This window comes from Arachis hypogaea, chromosome 13, assembly GCF_003086295.3.
Source record: "Arachis hypogaea cultivar Tifrunner chromosome 13, arahy.Tifrunner.gnm2.J5K5, whole genome shotgun sequence".
Classification (NCBI taxonomy): Eukaryota; Viridiplantae; Streptophyta; class Magnoliopsida; order Fabales; family Fabaceae; genus Arachis; species Arachis hypogaea.
Genome location: NC_092048.1, coordinates 8,170,894 through 8,181,936, shown reverse-complemented (window position 1 = coordinate 8,181,936; position 11,043 = coordinate 8,170,894).

Genomic DNA, 11,043 nt, shown 5'->3' with positions numbered 1-11,043 from the left:
TGCTGTACCCTATGAACAAATGCATAGAAATGATAACACAATGTCCTATTTTGTTGTTATTATTGCTAACTGTAATTTAGAAATGAAAGAATATGAAGCGAAAGAACAGTAATAAAATTTTAAACATTTAGTGATACATGGGTTTCGAATGGTAGGAGTTGGTTGCTGGTGGTTTTGAAATTTCAGTATTTTTAGGTTGGTTGATACATGGGTTTAGAATTGGGTTAAGAAAAATGGCCTTGGAGCTTGGTCCTATTCTCAGTAAAACTGGTTGGGTAGAAACTTTATTTTGGATGGTAGTTCTTCTAATATGTTAGAACAGATATCCCATGCTTATAGTACACAGGCACCTCTCCTTTGTTTCTTTTAGCATAGAAGCATATCTCCAAGAGCTCAGCATCAGAATTTAGTTTTCTTATACCAATCTCTAATGACCTGTTTGGAACTAGCCACCAACAGTGTTCCATCTTATCATATCCAAGCTCTTTGCAGTACTTCCTAATGAAAAATACATCTAGCCAATCTAGGTCAAGTTTTGGAATCTCTAAAATATGGTCCCTGGTGTATGAGATGACACCGTTTTCACTCGTCACAAAGAATCCTTCATGGTAACACACAATAGTTATAAGAACCATTTGCAAATAAAAAATGATTATCAAAATTGTCATCAACCAGGAACGCACAATAAACCCAAACCCTAAACCACTATGAAAACACATAAACTACATACATATTTCTGTTTTCAGTACATTCCAACTATAGCTACTATCATCGTCACAGACAAAAACAAATAATAAAAACGAAACAATAACACAAGAAAAAAAATCTTAACAAAAATTTTCAGAAAAAACACATCACAAAAGAGATGAACGAATGAAAATCGATTAACAATGTAAAAAGAAATGGAAGAAAAAAACCATGATTAAGAAAAACAGAGGAGTAGAAGTGGTTATTTAGTTTCTCCTTTTTATTTTAGTTACCTCTAACAACTAAGATGCTTCTCGTCAGACCACTACGTGTGCGATGGAGATGACACAATTACAGTGTAGTTGCTTTCTTTGAGAGAACGCCAGAAAAAATTCCTCTCAAAGTGGCGCCATTGAAGAAAATATGGAGAAAAATAAGAGACTTCGTTGGTTTGAGAAAGGAATAGTCACTCAGCATATTAATCCCCCCATATACACTAAATGACATCGTGTCTATGCTATTTGGACGTCAAAAATAAAACGACGTTATTTTGGCAGTCCAGCGTGACCTCTGTCTAATTACGTCATATTTCTGTCACTAGAAAGTACTTCAAAGACGACTATGAGTCACTTTTATTAAATTCAGAGATAACATTAGGGCTATTGTAAGTTTAAGAATGACTCTCAAGTTGGATTGTTCAAAATTATCCATAATATTTTAAAAATATTTTGATAATGTTGTTATGAGGTGCTTATCTAAACTAATAATAGAGATTGAACATAAGGTGATGGTGCTTCAAAACTTCTAAAATGCTCTTTTGTGTGTCCTTAGATGGTAATTAAAAATGTATACAAGAGACTCTAATACCAAAATCAGCATATAATATATATATATATATATAACATTTAGAGTAAGTCTCAAAGTTGTCTATAACGTTTTAATCGTCCAATTTAAGTTCCTAACGTTTCAAAATTGACTCAATGTTGTCCTGTCGTTAGGGATCCATTAACAGAATTGACGGCAGGACAAAATTGAGACAATTTTAAAACGTTAGGAACTCAAATAAGACGAAATGTTGGGGACAAAAACGATACATAAAAATAAATTTTAGTTTTATCTTTTAATAATATTAATTTTTTATTATACATAATATTCAATTATTTTTTAATCACATCTAAATAAATTACATTTAAATGCTCAATTACTTTAAGTATGAGGACATTAAATAGAAGTATTGGTATAACTGACTATTTAGAATGGAAAAACCAGCGATTGTAGGAGTGGTTTTAAAATATATAAAAAATTAAAGACTATTTTAATTATATAACATAAACGTTGTGCCTTGTGCATCAAATTAATACTAAAGCACATGTTAATTAAGGGAAGAGCCCATTGTATTACAAACCCATTCCTTTACCAGCAGTATGTTTTTTTAATTTTTTACGGGCAAATTTCCATCCAAATCTATATTTGGTATGAATCATATTTTTACTAATTGCTTTTGCTTCTTAATTCTGTAATCGCATTTCTTCTTTTATAAAAAAGAATAAATAAAATATTCCCGTTTATCTATCTCTTTTATTTGTCAAAATAAACCACATCAATTTCCAATTTTGCATCGGTGGGGTTGGGGATAAAGATTTGTTCGGAACTTCATATTCTCACTATCTTATTATTCTTTCTGATCTTCACGATAAAGAGCTAGCTTCTTGTGCTTTACATAACACAAGTGGCCACACAAAATTATATATATATATATATTGTGGATTTAGTTAAATTGTCTAAGGGCATTATTTAAGAGAATAAGTTTTTTTTATGGGTTAATACTCAAATTCGTCTCCGAAAGATTACGCGATCTTCATTTTCGTTTCCGAATGATTTTTTTAATCAAATTAGTCCCTGAAAGATAACAAATAAGTCAAATGAGTCCTAATGTCAGATGGGCGATGACGTGGCACGTTAAGTGCCACGTGGCATGATGACGTGGCACGCCACGTGGCAGGTCAGTGACACGTGGCATACCCGTGACTCTAAGTATTACTATCATTACATCCTATACGTAAGTAATACCGTAATGGACAAAAAAAAGATGTAGTAGAAAAAAAATAGTGGTATAACTTTGTTTAGCTTAACATACATAAATTTTGATTTCGAGCATATAATTTTGTGTAGGTTAATAAATACATACATTTCAATTTTGAGTATATATATATACTCCAGCAAAATATAATAATGTAAGAAAAAGGTTTTAGAATAAAAAAGAATAAAAGAGATTTTGAGAAGAATTAAAAGAAAGAGATAATTTTATTGAAAAAAAATTTTAAGAAGAAAATATACAATTACTAATATTTTGTTTGTCAATTACATTTCTATTAAAATTATTAGTATCAAAAAATATTTCAAATTTAATATTATGAAGAAAAAATAAAAAAAATTATATAAGGACTAGTTTGACTAATTTTTTAAAATTTGAGGGATGAAAATGACTTACGTCTAGACTTTCAAAAACTATTTTGACTATAAAAATCTTTTGTACATGTCAAATGACACGTGGCATGTCACGGGTATGCCACGTGTCACTGACCTGCCACGTGGCACTTTAAGTGCCATGTCATCGTCCATATGACAGAAGGACTAATTTGACTTATTTTTTATCTTTCAGGGACCAATTTGATTAAAAAAATCATTCGGGGACGAAAATGAAGATCGCGTAATCTTTCGGGGACGAATTTGAGTATTAACCCTTTTTTTTATTCTATTAATATATTAACGGCATAAAAAATTAAATTATCATATTAATAAAAATAACTAATTTTAATATTTAATATTTAAAAAATTATTTAAACACATCAATCTGATTAAATTATTGTGTAAAACTCTTTAGGTTTCGTTACATTAAAATTAAACCTTTTTATACTCTTCATATTGATTGTACATCATGGTCAATATGCATGGCCAAAAATTTTAAATAAATGAAAAAATAAACAAAATTCAAGCCCATATTTAGGCAAAAAAAAAAAAAAAAAAAAAAACAAAGAAATTGAAAGACCATAATATTCGTATTGTACATGCAGCAACTTATTGATCAACAGCAGACTCTTAAATAGGATTCAGATTCGCAATGGATTAATTCTTGACCTATTCAATTAGAAAATACCGTGTACAACAAAAAATACTAGAAATTTTGACTTGGAAGAAGTTTGTAGTACAAACATTCATTAATTGATATATATGAAGGTCTTGAGTCCAAATTTTTCCTCCCTTGATACATCGTCATTGAAAAAATTTTGTATTGCAAATGTGCAATTTCGTTTAAGTTTATAACGGTTTTGGTTAAGACTTAAGAGTGATGCGTTTTGTTTGAAATATACTCTTATTTGTATGTTTTGTTAACTGAGAGTTAATAAAAATTGATTTTACTATCTTTTAATTTGTATCATTAACCTAACTTTTTTTTAACCTACATTTTTTTACATGGAACCTGCTCAAATAAGTATAATGATATAATTTTAGTATGTCCGGAGCCAACAGTTAAAAGAAACAAAATCTTTAGGTTTAAAACTTTTTAAATGACAATCCAAATATAGTGGCGGATCTTTATATGGACAATGAAGGTTATGGCGCTTTTAATTTTTTATAAAATTAATAGTAGTTGTTGATTAATTAAAACAATGAGTTAATTAGCTAGAGTTTCTCTTTTAAAGTAAGATACTTTGTGTTTGAGTCTCATCTTTATCATTTACCCAATATATTATTTTATATCAAATAAATAACGATAACTAATTAATTGAGGACCAATAAATTAAATCCTTTTACACACTCAATGAAATAATTATTTTTTTAACAATAATTTAGTTATTTATATTAAAAAAATACTAAATTTTTTTATTTTGATTCAATTATTAAAAATTTTAAGTCACTCAAAATTCAAAGAATATTATTTTAAAATTATTTTTATTTGTAAATTTATTTATTTCATGTCATATTTTTAACAAATTTAAAAATAATTTTTACATTAATATTTTTTATTAATTTTCTACAATAATTTTTCAAGTTCTGCCACTATAAATACCCTATTAATAATTTCAGTTTTAGCTTTTTTTTTTTTGTTGAACAGTCTTAGCATTCTATGTGAGTGGTTAAACTTTATTAATATTGATATATTTTGGGTGTGTTTGGCAACCACGTTAGAAGAGGAAAAATACGTTACAGTTTCTTAAAAGCTTCAATTTTTGGTTTGGCTAATTTTTTTCTCTATAAACGCAAAAGTAATTTTAGTCTCAAAACCACGTTTATAAGAAGCAACAATTTCTAGTTTTTGGCCATTAATATTTAACATTTATTTTTCTTTACCATCTTTATCTTTTATACATATTATTGTATTATTTATAGAATTGTTATTATTTCTTTAGATGAGTTCTTTTTTTATTATTTATTATTTATATTTTTTATTAATTTTTTATTTGACATTATATATTTTTATACTGGTAATTTTGTACATTATATTTATTATTATCTTTTTATAATATAATCTATTGATCCCATTAGGTAAAATAAATTAAACAAAAAAATTAACCATAAATAATAATAATAGTAAGAAATTATAGTGTACTAAAAAAGAGTACTAAAAGTACTAAAAATATACTATATAAAAATATATAAAAACAAAGTATAAAAAAAATTAAACATATATAAAAAAAATAATATTATAATTTAATGTCATGTCCTTTTTAGTAATTATCTATCTAAAAGTGATTTTAATTAATATTATTCAAATAATATTTATTTTATCAAAATCAATTTTAGTATAGAGTTGCCAAACATAAATCACGTTGACACAAACTTACTTCTATCCAAAATCAATTCTATAAAATCACTTTTATTCAAATTTCAGTTTGACAAACCACAATCCAAACACACACCTTATCGTTATAAAAGATATCATTTTCTGATTCACTGTAAAAAATACTATCTAATAGAAAATTTTATTGTTTTCCGACCGATGACATCCTAATCCTAAATTTTATATGCGGTGACTACTTTTTATATATATCAGCTTATCATATGATTAATCATATTTACATGCAAAACTAGTGTTGCATTCCATAAATATAAAAATCATAATAATGTATAGGAATTATACTATCAGTCTATCACCTAAATTTTACAATAAATTAGGGTATATTAGCTATACAGTATTATCTTAAAAGAAAAAAAAAAACTCAGTAATGTAATTTACCCAGACATACTAAAGCTTCCTTATAAAAATAATTATTATTATTTTTCCTGGTGGTTATGGTTAGGTTGGTGTGCATTATTATTTTGTCATTAATTTTGAGTGCTTGTCCTGTCATAACATTTACCCAATATTGATATATGAACCTAGCTACTCCAAAAATGGTTGATAACTAATTAAGGACGAACATCATCAAATGGAGATATTAAATGAATAAATAAATATAAATGATGTTCCAAAACTAATAGTGGGTCTTATGTATTGATTTATTCGTACATAATTAATCAGTTTGGCTCGCTATTATATATATATATATATATATATATATATATATATATATATATATATATATATATATATATATATATATATATAATGCATTATACTGATTTAGGTGTTAAAGTTGTAGCCACGTCTTTTGTAAGTCTCTATCTCATACTTGCTGAGAAGATAAAATCATAAAAAATTTAGGAGGTCATTTTGTTATTTTGTCAATATTGTATTTTATATGATTACATTAACATTTCTCAAGTTTTTACATATACAAATATTTAAGTGGTACACACATGAATTATTGGGCTAATTTCTTTTTATATGAAAAAAATTTATGTGTAATTCATCATTATGGATAATTAGTGTGTTTTTTTTATATGAATTATTTTTTTATATTTTAAGTAACAAATCGGACCCTCAAATTTGGAGAAGTAGAAAAATCTGAGGGTCTATTAGATTTCATAGAATTACAAATCTGAGAGTCAGATTTGTATATTCAAAAAAATTTAAAATAAAAAAACTCAAATTTAACCTCAAATTTGTCTTTTAAAAAAAGAAAAAATTAAAACCACAAATCTGACCCTCAGATTTGTGGTCATCAACAAAAAAAAATTAAAACACCACAAATCTAAAGATCAAATTTGTGGAATTTATATAAATAAAAAACACACAAATTTTTCACTTTATTTAAAAACACCACCTTCTACCCGCATATTAAAAATACAAAGTAAAATTATTGAGTGGTTTACACAAATAAAATAAAAAGAGGAATTAAATTACTAGATTATTTTAATTCAACTTTTATTATGTATTTGTCTTTTTTCAATTTACGTGTGTAAGTCAAAATTTATATATAATACTATAATCTAATAGTCAAACACCTACCTGCAATAATTTATTAACATTTTTTTAACATATTAATTAACAAGTAAATCCTTGTAGAACTCGGTAGAACTACAATTTTTATTTTTTTTTATTTTTTTTGTAAATTCACTCATGTGCAAAGGATTTATAATGTTTTAAGCATGTTAACAAGTGAATCGTTAGAAAGGTCAAGCTATTAGTGTTGTTCATAAATTCTTGTATGTCCGCAACAACGATTTATTAAAGAATGACATTGATGTCGGCTTCTTTCCCCGTTTGTGCAACATCTAAACCCTATTTATTCTCCAAACCAATTGAATAAATATATTAAGTTAGATTAGACTAAATCTCCATTTTAGCCTCTGAAATTCACGCGATTACTTAATTTGGTCTTCGAAATTTAAAATTACCTATACTAGTCTTCCAGATTCAATTCGGACATCGATATGGTCCCTCGACTCTTTCTGGCGATGACTAGGCAAACAGAGTACTGAGATGGCACCCTCCCTGTCACGTTGGATGATGAGTAAACGACGTCGTTTACCATTGACGTCCAAAAAAGTCAAAAATAAAGAATAGTGGAGGTAGAAAAGAAGAAGAATACTTTATTTTAGATCTCCATTGTTTCTTCTCCCTTCATATATAAAGCAATGACATTTCTGCTTGTTTGGGTGCCAAGGGTAAACGACGTTGTTTACTCATCATCCAGCGTGACAAGAAGAGTGCTATCTCAGCATTCCGTTTGTCTAGTCATCGTCGGAAAGAGTCGAGAGATTCCATTGGTGCCCGGACTTAAATATGGAGGATCATTATAGGTAATTTTGAATTCCGAGGACTAAAATAGATAATCGCATGAATCTTAGGGACAAAAAATGGGATTTAGTCGTTAGGTTAAGACAATCTAATCATTTAATTAAATTTTGTTAAGTTAAATCTTAAAGTAGTCCCTAAACTTGCACTCGAGTCTCAAAGTAATCCTTGAAATTAATAATTACTCAAATTCGTCCCCGAAATTGCCCTCCGAAACTCATAGTAGAACCTAAAATAATTTTCGTCCATCCTTGCCATTGAACAGGATTAAAACGATGTCGTTTTGTATTATAAAAAAGAAAAGAGTCTCCCCCTCCCCCTTCCCCTTCTCTAACGCTCACTATCCATTTTCCTCTCATCTTCGGCATCCCTCTCCGGCCGCCCACCAATGCCCATCTCAACTTTCCCTCCCTTTTCACCAAAGTATGCATCTTTCACCTCTTGTAACCATTTTTCGTTTCTTGGATTTCTCGCTTTCTTCATCAAACACGCAAAGAAAAAGATAAAATAAAATGATAAGTGTTTAATACTTGTACCATGTTCTTGCTGGAAGGAGGAAGAACGAAGACTATCCTCTATTCTGCTGTTTTTCTGCGTCAGTAAGAGATTGGCGAGCTGAAAAGAGAGGTTGGGGGTTGTGTTCTGTGAGTGATGATGAGGCCGAAGGGAAGGAGCAGGCCAGCAGCGCAGGGTGGTGGCAGCGGTGGCTGGTCTTGCGCGAAGAAGAGGAGAAAAGCAAGGAGAAGAAGAATAGGAAAAGGAGGGAAGAAGAAGGGGTCGTGGGGTAGTCTCTAGGGTTGCTAGTGGCTTGGGAAGGAACGACAGAGGGAGATGTCACGACGGTCTGGGTTTGACGGCGGCGCTAGGATGGTGGCAGCCGACAGCGAGCTTGTGAGGAAAATGAGCTGGCTTCGTGGTCTTGTGGGTTACGTCGGTGGTCCGCAACGTTGCCGGCAGATAGAGGGTGTCCTCTGGCGGTGGCTCGTTGGCAGGGGTGATGATGAAAAGTCAAAAAACAGAGAATAAGAGGAAAAGAAGAAAAAGAGGAAGGAAAAGCGGAAGGAGAAGGGGAAGGGGAGGGGGAGACTCAGGTGTTTTTTTTTTATAATACAAAACGACGTCGTTTTAATCCTCTTCAATGGTAAGGATGGACGAAAATTATTTTAGGAACTATTATGAGTTTCGAAAGACAATTTCGGAGACAAATTTGAGTAATTATTAATTTCAGAAATCACTTTAAGACGCAAATGCAAATTCAGGGACTATTTTAAGATTTAACTCAATTTTATTTGATCTAATCTATAATAGAAAACCCTGAACGATTATTAGTATGTTTAATCTAGACACAAACATAAGAAAAAATCAAGATAAATAAATTAAAGGCATCCTCCTACTTACGAGTGTGTTTACTGATTAGCAGTGTTTTTCCCCTCTCCATTATTGTTTCACAATGTTGCTAGGTCTAGCTAAATATTTTTTTGACAGATGCAAAACTTTTTTTCAAAAAAAGCGCCGAACGTCACTTGCATATCACAAAAAAATATAAAATTTATATTTAAAAAGACAAATAAATATTCTTTGTGTTGAATTATAAATTGAAAAGACGAAGTGCCATATTTAATTACGCATAGTTTTAAAATTTAGAAATAAAGATAAATTTAAATTGAGTTATGTTACGTGTACATTAAAATCAGCCATCAAAATCAGTCACCATTATAAAATATATGTTGAAATATAAATACATATTAAAAATAATTTAAACTACACATGTATTTATATACAAATATATTGATAGCTAATTTTAGTAGATGATTTTGGTGTGTAAATAACATTTTTAATTTAAATTACGTTCTTTTTATTTCTAAAATTACACCGTCATGCTATAATACAGTGGAATAATATCTTTTTTTTCTTTTTTCTTCAAGTAAATATGAACTCTTTCTAATTTTTAGACCTGCAAAAATTTCCATGAATAGCAAGCTTCCCTCAAAAGATTTTTTTCTCATATCTAAAGAATTGGTATTACGAATTCTAAAAACACTCATAAAAGAGGATTATCATTTTAAGAAAAATGCTGAATATGTCAAATTTAACATTGAATATTAGTAACAGTTTTACTGCTGAATTTGACAATAAATTTGTCAGGTAAAAAAGATACCGTTAAAATTTGACAGTAATAATGGCACGATTATTAACAGCGGATTTTTTTGCGGGTAATTTGAATTAGTGCAATGTTGTGTTTTGGCCATTCACAAAGTGTTACCGTCGAATTTATCCACTAGTAAATTTGACGGTAATTTTGTCCTAAATTCGAATCGCGAACCCCTCTCTCTCTCTCTCTCTCTCTCTCTCTCTCTCTCTCCCAACCACCTCCGACAGCCTTTTCATTAGCGTCGGCCACCACCAACAGTATTCAAAGATTACATAGACTCCTTGCGTCGCGTTGGTAGCTCTATCGTTGCCGTTTTCGTCGCTCTCTCTCTCTCTCACCAAACCATCTCCGTCAGCCTTTCCATTAGCGTCAGCCACCACCAACAGTATTCAAACACTGTATGGACTCCTTGCGTCGCGTTGGTAGCTCTATCGTTGCCATTTTTGTCGCTCTTGTTAAAATGTTATTTAATTTTTATAAGAACAGGTAAGAACAGAATGGATATTTACAAAAACGAGTTAAGATAGAGCAGTCTACTATCCGTAAGTAGAAGTAAAACGGATAATAATAAAATCAAAAGAAAGTGAGATGAGGTCAGATAAAACAAAAATTCACTCTTATCCACCCCACTGCCACCCCCTAATTGGACTACGTACAAATTAAAGAGAAAAGATGATGATATAATAATAAGCATTCTGTTTATATCCTGACCTAATACTAAGGCCTAGGTCAAAAGCATATCAAAAGGCCCAATCCAAAGGTTGGCCTTCACTTCCGACCGATCTCCTCAGAAGAGGTTGGAATCGACATAGGCTCCACCCCAAAGAAGTCGGGTGCGAAAGATAGCTGGTAGATAACACTTATTCAAATAAGTAACTGCCCCTAAAATCTCTCAACTCACTTCCAAGAACCATATCTCAACTTCCCTAAGATAAAGGGATAGTTATCCACCTTAAAAGGTGGAACTACTCCAACGGTAGTTATTGATTCACCACTATAAATACACTGACACCCCTCAAGT